Source organism: Homalodisca vitripennis, chromosome 1 (assembly GCF_021130785.1).
Source record: "Homalodisca vitripennis isolate AUS2020 chromosome 1, UT_GWSS_2.1, whole genome shotgun sequence".
In the NCBI taxonomy this organism is placed as follows: Eukaryota; Metazoa; Arthropoda; class Insecta; order Hemiptera; family Cicadellidae; genus Homalodisca; species Homalodisca vitripennis.
This window is the reverse complement of record NC_060207.1, coordinates 140,668,287-140,678,335: the sequence shown is the minus strand read 5'-3', so window position 1 is coordinate 140,678,335 and position 10,049 is coordinate 140,668,287.

Below are 10,049 nucleotides of genomic sequence, written 5' to 3'. Positions count from 1 at the left end.
ATTGAAGTTTTTTATTAACTTAATTGCACAGTTTAGTAAATAAATAACTCAAAGATCCCACTCTTAAAGTTTTAAACGGACACAGAGCTTGTAGGCTGTTTGTTGACGAGGCGCGGCTATTCAAGAGACACTGAACAGCCCTTGTAAACTTTCACTAAATTTGGCAACACCGCGGCAGACTAACCCCCGGTTCATTGCATTGGCCTAGCCAATTCGCAGGTAGCCTACGTCAAACGCCTCCCAGTACTGAAGCAGTTTAAATCAGACTATAACTGTTAACCAATAAGAGATGACATGGCAAAACCAGCTATTTGTATTCCCAGGACTTCCTAATGGGCTTCGCTCAGACAAAACAAAACCTAATAAATGCTATGTTATTCATGGTTGTTGATGCTTGTTGATTCTTGTAATAACTTTTTTTAAGACACCCAGTATAATATAATGTATACACTAACAAATCTCATGGTGCTTTAAACCCTTCATTGTCAGCTTCCAAAATTGTGGCAGTTAGTTAATTAATACAACGAATAGATTTATTTTCACTTTTGTACTATTAAAAAGGGGAATAAGAAATAAACTAAATTTTGCTATGGCATTGTGGTCATGAAAAGCACATGTTATGCATACACATATTTAAGTATTTTAAATTTGAAATAAGTTCCTATTGTTTCAGGTAAGTATTAGTTAACTTGATGACTAAATTGACTGTATTTAATGTTTAGTTATTGACTATCAGAAGCCACAAATTCACACAAAAAATTATTTGTCTTGGTAGTATTCAAAAGGAATAGAAAGATTAAATTTTAACCCTTTTACTGACATATCTGGTAGTAGGGCACTGTAATAATGGTCACCACTGATTTGTTGCAGCACCGAATGTCGGAATGGAAAGAGTTTACATCATCTACTATAGATAGCAAACACAATACCGAAAATCCTATTTCAATCGGTTCATTATATACAGAAAGGTGATGGTTTATAATTACAAACTTGAACTCGCTAAAAATAACCTATAATCATTGGTTTGATTAACCTTTTAGGGTACATTTGTTCTCCACCGGTTTGACTCACCAGGTCCAATTAATTTCAAGTGAATATGTCTATATTTCAATAAAGAACCCTGTACCATTGTTGTAAAGAGTTAAGTAATGCAAAATAGAATTTGTATTCATTATTTTTTCATTTTAAAAACAAAGTAAAAATGCATTTTTATTCAGGTTTTTTACCTACTTAATTTCTTTTTTAGTGAAAACTGTAAGGAAGTAACCATTATAAGTATTAGTTATGTTCTACATAATTAAGTTCATAATGTAGGAAACATGTTATATGAAAATAAAAATGTATATTGTACTATATAAACAACGTATTTGATTTAGTAAAACACCCACATTTTAGCTTATGAAAGTATGTAGTACTAATTATATTGGTAAACTGTAGAAGTGAATTAGTTGGTGTGCTCTTTTGAACAAAGTATACTACTTAAAACATAGTTATGTCTACATAAATTACTTGGGTTCTTATTCACTTCAAAACTGATTATATCAGTACGATAGTAAAAAACCCAAAATATATGTTGTTACTATAACAATGGCTTATTGAACTGTACATAAAATTAAAAATAAACTAGAAGAAAATGTACTGTCTGGACCTATTTACAAAATCTACACATCACCTTACAGTTATGCTTAGACATAGGGGGTACTCTTTATAGTATGATACTCGTCAAAACATGAGTTAGGATGGAGTCCAGGTTGCGTGGGCCTAGGCCTAGGCCTAAGCTTATCTGGTGCTGAAAGGTGCTGGTGTTGTTCGGTCTCGTTGTTATTTAAATCACAATCATTTACTTCATGTTCATCCTCAGAATCAGCAAAGTTAAGATCAATATCACCATCATCACTATCAAAATCAAACACTGCATCCTCAACGTCTTCGTCATGCAAAATAATTGCATTACCACCCCGTCTCGGCTCATTGACACCATTTCAGTTGAAAATGAAAACTCACTGTACATGTTTCTTGTAAAGATTATTTACTTGTTGACAACTAAGTAATCAATACATCTGTATCCATTCCTAAACAAATAAATTCAAAACAAATGTTTAACCAAACAACAGTAGCCGCTACAACTCTTGGTTAGCTAAAAATAAACACTATGCAGATTTTCAACTACTCATTGTAATAATGCTGAAAGTAAAACCACAGAGGTCGGTAAATTCAGTCAGGTTATTTAAAACCCTTTCACAATATTTACAGAGACATTATATATAATACATGAGTCTGAATGACTTTTTTGGCTAGATATTCACATAGATGTTGACTGAGTCTGCCTACAGACCCCAAAATATTAATATTTTCTTTTTAAATATCCCCAAAAAAGTAATCTAAAAGTGACAGGACAGGTGACCTAGCAGACCATTCAACTGTACCCTCCCACTTATCTATCATTCTCGAAATTATGGTTCCAAAAAAATTACATATGTCTATCAGATAATGAGGGGACAATCCTTCTAAATTCAAGATGGCTGGAATAATTCTATTAATTAACATGTTGTGGTACATTCCTATATTTAAATTTCCACTAATAAGGTAAAAAATGACCAATCTTTTGTCCTACAATACCTGCCCACACATTTATTTTTTGGTGATGCTGAGGATGGGGGATTGTACATGCGTGTGAGCTACTATTGTCCAGTGATTTGTCCAGTTGAGTGGGCTGATTTGACCAGTGATTTTTATCAGCCCAATATCTACTTTATACAGAAACTGACAGAAATTGAAGATGGAGAATTTGATCAGAATGAACTCATATTTCAACAAGACAGGGCCTCACCATATTATTACAGAGATGAAAAGTCTAAATGGGGAAAATTTTTCCTGGCATGTGGATTGGAAGATGAGGATACATCAAATGGCCTGCTATACCTCCAACATTACTCCATTGGTCATTTTTGGGAACATTTAAAATCAGTTATTTATAAGATACCAGTTCATAATTTGGAAGAGCATCAAATAATGGACTACTGTCATCAAATAACTCCAGAACAACTATGAAATATAAGGCTGTCATTTTAGACAGTATGAGTGTCAAGAAGTTGTAGTTTATCAATTTGAACACTTACTTAACTAAAGGAAGATGTTAATAAGTTATAATTATTTTTATGCAAGTAGTTACTTAGTATAGATGTGCTGACCAAAAATTTTTGAGCATTCTTTAAGTAACAATATTTCAATAACAAAAAATGATATTTAAAAACGGAGTGTGGCACTGTGTTCAGTGCATAAAACACATCAAAATCATGTACCAAAACAGCATGTAACAATTTTTAAAATGTTATATAATTTTAATATGGCAGATTCAAGATACAAGAAATGTGGGGAAAAGGGTTTTTTTTGTAACAGAGGGCCAGGTTTCCTAGGCCTGGTAGTTGCCTCTCAGCCATCCGGCTTATTGTGCACCCTCTCCCAGGTTTAAGCTGTATCAAATCCCAGGCCTTTACAAAACCATGAGATCTTCTGAACAATGCTTTCCTGTTCCAACCCCTCTTCTGTATGCATAAGAACACCTAGGGATCTTGAGCGTTTGCTCTGTAATGCCGGACATTCAAATATGATGTGCTTGGCTGTTTCGTCAGCCTCGCCACATTTCCTGCACAGTGTTTCCTAAACTGGAATACCTATTCTATTCAGGTGGCTTCGGAATATCCAATGACCTGTAATAAAACCAGTCACCTTTCGGATATCCGATCTACTCATTCTAAGGGCATCTGCTGCAATGTTCCTTGATGGTCCCTTGAGCATCCGCTTTGCTTGTAAATTCCCCTCAGTATTTCTCCAATGTTGTAGGTGTTTGTTAACCATCCACTTGGTAACTGATCTACGTGCTAAGTTATATGAGACGCCACACGTTGGTTCAGGACCAGTAAGAGGACAGTTGGCTCCCAAGTTAGCGCAACTGTCTGCCCCTTCATTGCCTGTGATTCCTCTATGACCAGGCACCCGTTAGAATAACTTTATTGGTTTTTGCCAGCAATTTCATGACCTTATGGCATTCCCAGACTGTCTTCGAATTGCAGTCATGGTTGGCCAAGGCCTGCAGAGCAGCCCTGCTGTCAATGAATATGGTAGTTAATGTAGTACATTGGCCGATAAATATTCTTCCTGCATTATCTAAAGGCCTAGAGAGAATTGTGCACTGCCAATTCACTGAATATCTATCTTACAACAACATATTTAGTGACTATCAATCTGGTTTTCGGACCAACCACAGTACAGAAACTGCACTTTTAAAAGTGACGGATGACATTAGGCTTGCTATGGATCACAGACAGGGCACAATTCTCACTCTTTTCGATTTCTCAAAAGCTTTCGACAGCGTAAACCACAAAGTATTGCTAGCTAAACTAAGGCTAATAGGGTTTTCTAGTCATGTATTAACTTGGCTGAGATCTTATCTGTCAGGGAGACGGCAGTGTGTAAAGGTGGATGACATGACTTCGGACTGGGAAATTGTTACTTGTGGGGTGCCACAGGGATCGATTCTTGGTCCTTTATTATTTGTACTGTACGTGAACGACATTCATTCTGTACTTAAACATAGCTCATATCACATGTATGCTGATGACCTGCAAATCTATTCACACTTTAAAATTGACTCCATTAATGAATGTATCACCAAAATCAATAGTGACATTACAAATATCGTTATGTGGTCCAAAAATCATGGCCTGAGACTAAACCATGCAAAAACGAAACCAATCATTATTTGTCACTCTCGTTTACGAAACTCAATAAACTTCAATACTATTGAAACGTTAACTGTAAATGGTAACAGCCTGCCATACTACGACAAGGTGAAGGATCTTGGTTTGACTATAAACTCGACTTTGACTTGGACTGACGCTGTTGTGGAGATTTGTAAACGGGTTTTCGCATCTATTCACTCACTGAAACGTTTACAACGATTTTTACCAGAACATATCAAGCTGCTCTTGACTAAATCACTCGTACTTCCACATTTCAATTACTGTAACTCCGTGATCAATGATATGACCATAGTGCTGAGTGAGAAGCTGCAAAGAACTCAAAACTACTGTATACGTTACGTTTACGATGTGAGACGGGAGCAGCACATCACACCGTACTATATTCAGTCAAATATTCTAAAATTAATAGATCAAAGATCCATCAAAATTTTAAAACTAGTTCATTCAATATTGAAATTTGGTTTTCCAAGATATTTTTCTGAGTATTTTAAATCTGTGTCTCATGTAGGTGTAAGAAGCACTCGCTCTGGCTCATACATTTTGAGAATGCCTCAGCACAGGACTGCAGTGTTTGATAAGTCATTCCATGTAATGGCTTGTAGGTTGTGGAATGCCCTTCCCCAAACAATTACTTCCATCGATAGCAGTTCCCGGTTTGTGGCGAAAGTGAAAGATATATACCTTGAGCGGTTAGCTGGGGCAGTTCCGGTCTGAGATGCTGTGGGCGTGACACTGGCAGAGGGATGAATGTGAGATTGTGTGTGAAAAAGTTCATTTAGCAATAAATACTTTAATTTATTTGTATATTAAAAATATAAATTTATATTATGTTTTAAGAATAGTAGAAATGGTTAATTTATTATTGTGTTAAATTTTAATTATTACACGTTAAAATATTGCATTAATTTCACCACTTTGAGTAAATGTAATTATTTCTTTATTTTATTATCTTTATTATGTTTTGTTTTATTCTTAAATAATATTTATTTAATGTTTTAAATATTACATTGCAACAGGTTAAGTGTAAGAAAGGGCCATGCGGCCCTAATTTTGCCTGTAAAAATAAAGAATTTTTCATTTCAAAAAAATTTTTAAAAACTTTCATTTCATTTTACATTGAGTTAATGTAGATGGTTTTATCTTTGTAGCCCCTTTCGACATTAACTCTTGCACATTCTGCAAGGGCTGTAACTTCAGCCTGAAAGACAGTTGCCAGTTTACCTAGGCTAAAGCTTAAGTTAACCTTAGGTCTGGCTCCCCAGACCCCTGCCCCAGTACCCTTCAGAGTCTTTGCCCCGTCCGTGTACCAGGTTAGAGCCTTCTTCATGTAGTCAGGCTCACCTTTTGACCATTCCTTCCTTTCAACAATGTTGACTTGAAATGGGTTTTCCCAGTCCGTAACCTTTGCCATTCTGTCAGACATCATTTCTAGAAAAGAAGGGTTACTCTCACTGTACTTTTTTTTAATTTTTTTTATGGGATAAACATTAGACAATTGTACTTTAGCCTAATAGTAAGAGTTAAGAAAACAAACTTGACAAAAAGCACAAAGTATGTTTACAAAATAGAAGTACCTTGAATCCTTGATTATGGATCCTTCTAGATATAGCATCCCTATGGGACGGGTGCAAACAGCCAGTGTACCCAGTTTTACGTGGTTTGCATATCCACCACCAGATTTGCAACCATTGCTTCACTCATCAGCCTCTCCCTTCCCTACCCGCAAAACTCATGACCCTGTAAGAAAGGCCAGCAGATGTTCAGGGTTTGTCAGTGGTAGTCGGAACTGTTTAGCTCTGTCTACTTGCTCTTTCGCTACAAGCCGTTGCCAGTTTCAGGCCTCTTATTTTTGAAAGCCACCTTAGATGTGGAATCCTTGTGTGGGGTGCCACATCAGCAAAAAATCCTGAAGGTGTTCTACTTCTGCAAAAATGAGCTCTTAAGAGTTATGGCTGGTTTAAAACCCTGGGACAGCTGCAGACAAATTTTTAAAGAATGAAAGATACTGACAGTCATGTTTATACATTCAAGAAACTATCCTAAATACGGTAGGAAGACACTCACTGTGAAATGGAGATATGCACCACTACAACACCAGGCATGGTAACAACTTCACTCTACCAAATCATTCCAGGACCTTTTGTGAGATAAATCCTTCGTATATGTGGGTTAAATGTTACAACAGACTTCCTGATGAAATCAAAAGCGTGGAGACTATAGCTATGAAGAATAGACTGCATGAATGGCTCTAGGTGAGACCTTTTTATAATTTAAATGAATTTTTCAATGGGACTGATATTTTTAATAATGTATCTTGACTACTACACGTTGTTATTTTATTTTATTGTAATATATTATAAACTTTTGATAACCACTTCAATTCTTGATGATTTTGAAATAAAGTTATTATCTCTCTCTCTCTCTCTCTCTCTGAAACAATATTATGAGTCACTCGTGCAAAACTCTCGTGAATTGAATAGCCATACCTTATTTATATTTAACAAATGAATTTAGAACAGCAATTACCAATTCTCAACATCTTTTAAAGATTCTACTTTAAAATAAGGAATTTTTGGGAATAAAACTACATATAAAGTATACTATTCTTTTAAAGCTAAGCATTATTATTTCGTTAAAACAGGCTAAAACTGATTAATAAATAAGTGTCAAAAATAAGTTTTATAACCGCCAAACAGTTATCGCGGACCCTATTTTTATTTTGTAGTGTGTAATTAACAACAGAGTCATAGTATTCATGGACAATTTTTAATTATGTACGTTTTGGAAAAGGGTGTATCGTAATGACTGCTATACTGTATGAAAAAACTAAAACGTGTTTGAATGTGCATAATTGTAGCTATGAAATGAGACACCTATAGTAACACCAAGAATAGAAATAAACTTTTACTGTCCATTAATACAATGGGATAAGCTAATATCACATAATGAAAAGTATTTTACCCACACTGACTAAAGGTAAAGTTTTTACCATTGTTTTGTATATACAGAATGTACCAAAACTCTTTCAATAAAGGTATATCACTATATTGCTCAGATGAAAGCAAACAAATTTAACCTTATGAACATGGGTCTCCGATGCCTAGCTCCCAATATGTCTATCAGTATGTTGTTTTTGTATAAAAAATGTATAGCGTACAAAAATGATAAATTATATCCTTCCAAATTTGGCTTACATTTTCATTGTAACAAGGCCAGTTAATAAAAAATATGATAACATCCTTAATACTCTTGAAATGGCGGCAATTAATAATTAACTTTTAATATCTAAAATCCAGTAATTTTATTTACAATTACAACAATAACGTTTTTTCAGCGAATAGTTAACAATGCAACCAATATAGGTAGTATATTGCCTTGCCGGGTCATGAAGGAATTCATGGGAATGAAAAAGCGGACATCCTCGCCAAAAAGGGAGCAGAATCCACATTGGTGGAGCCTGAGCCAGGTTGTGGGATAGCCTTCTCCAACATTAAAGCTCTGGTCAAAGATTGGGAAAAGAGGACAAGATACAAGAATTGGAGTAGAGCCTCGGGTTTAAGAATATCCAAAATGTTTATCTCTCCTTATGCAAAAGGGTGGATAGCTCTCCTAGACCAGAATAAGGAGGATATAAGACTGATATTAGGAATGTTGACAGGACATGGCCCTCTGAGGAAGCACCTTTTGAAGGTGGGCCTTAGTCGGAGCAGCGAATGTAGACTCTGTGGAGAAGAGGAGGAGTCAGCAGAGCACATCTGGTTGGATTGTCCTGCCATCGTAGAGACTAGGAAAAGATACTTGGGAGCATATCTCCTCAGCCCCAAGGACATTAGAGAACAGGAGCCCTCAAATCTGATTTGTTTTTGCAAAAGCCTTGGTTTTTGAGGGCACAAATTAAAGTAAGGGAGGCGCAAAGGTCCTCCCTAGGTTTTAGGACTAGGTGCGGGGACAAAGTGTCCTCTTCCCTCAGAAGGAAAAAAAAAAAAAAAAAAAAAATTTGGTAGTATAAAAATGTATTAATAACAATAAACGTCTGTATATGAACAATAACAAACACAAACAAACCTCTTAATTAATAAGAACAAACTGATTTAGTAACAATAAGACATTCTTTTTTCACAATAGTGTTTAAAGAAAGCACCAAAATGTTAATTTAAGTAACTAGTTTAATTGTTGCCTGTTAAGATTAACACACAACTAGCACAATCTTACAGTTATGTTCAAACAGTAATGGTTATGTAACATTTTGGCAACATTATAAATCAGCAGCCGTTTCTATGGGAATGGCAGCTGATGCTCATATTATAATCTAATTTTACTAAAGAAATAAGTTCAAAATCAACAGATCTTAAAATAAACTCATTAAACATTAACCCTTTCATGGCCAGGACCAAATATGAGATGTTGCAAAATTTTTCACATATCATATCCGCTTGTGACTAGTCAAAAGTGCCAGGCTAAAATTGGTGATTTTGCAGTCTCTTAGGTTAAAATTTATAACTTTTCATACAAATTAGAGAATGACCTAAAAGTTGCACCAAATTACTCGTATAGATAAATACTATCAACAAAAAAATATATAGATGTAGTTTTAAGTAATTTAAAAAAAATAGTGTTTTAATAGATTACATAAATTTTTTTTGTGTTGTAAATAACTAAAAAAGGAAAAATAAGTTTACTGTGGGAAGCTATTTTATTATATTGTACATTTAGAAAGGAACAACCATACAAAATTTTGTGTTATTTCTCTCATAAATAAATTTTGTATGACACATTTTGTATAAATACGCATAATTGTACTTCGCAACAAGTGATAAAGCAACTGACTCTTACACTGCAAGAAACTTAAAATAAATATTCACATTATGGATGTACCGGTAAAAAGATGATTGTAGGATCCATAAACAGTTTCAATTACCAAGAAATATTTACACAATTTTATTTGAAATTTATTTACACTTTTTCTATTTACAAATATGCTACTTACAATTTCACTCCCATGAGATCGCAAATTGTCAGTCATTGTAACTACTACACACAATAGCTAAGGACGTAACTACTAACACTACTAATATTTACAACCACAAAATAAAATAATGAAGAAGAATCCAGCATACAAAAGTACAAACACTAAAGCATAAAGAATTAACAACAATAGATCAAGTCAGCTGATAATGTCACGTGACAATTATTACAAAATAAAAATGCATAGACCTCCAAAATAAAAATGATATTCATATTAATTATCTACAAATATACCAGGGAATAAAAAAACTTTAATCATTT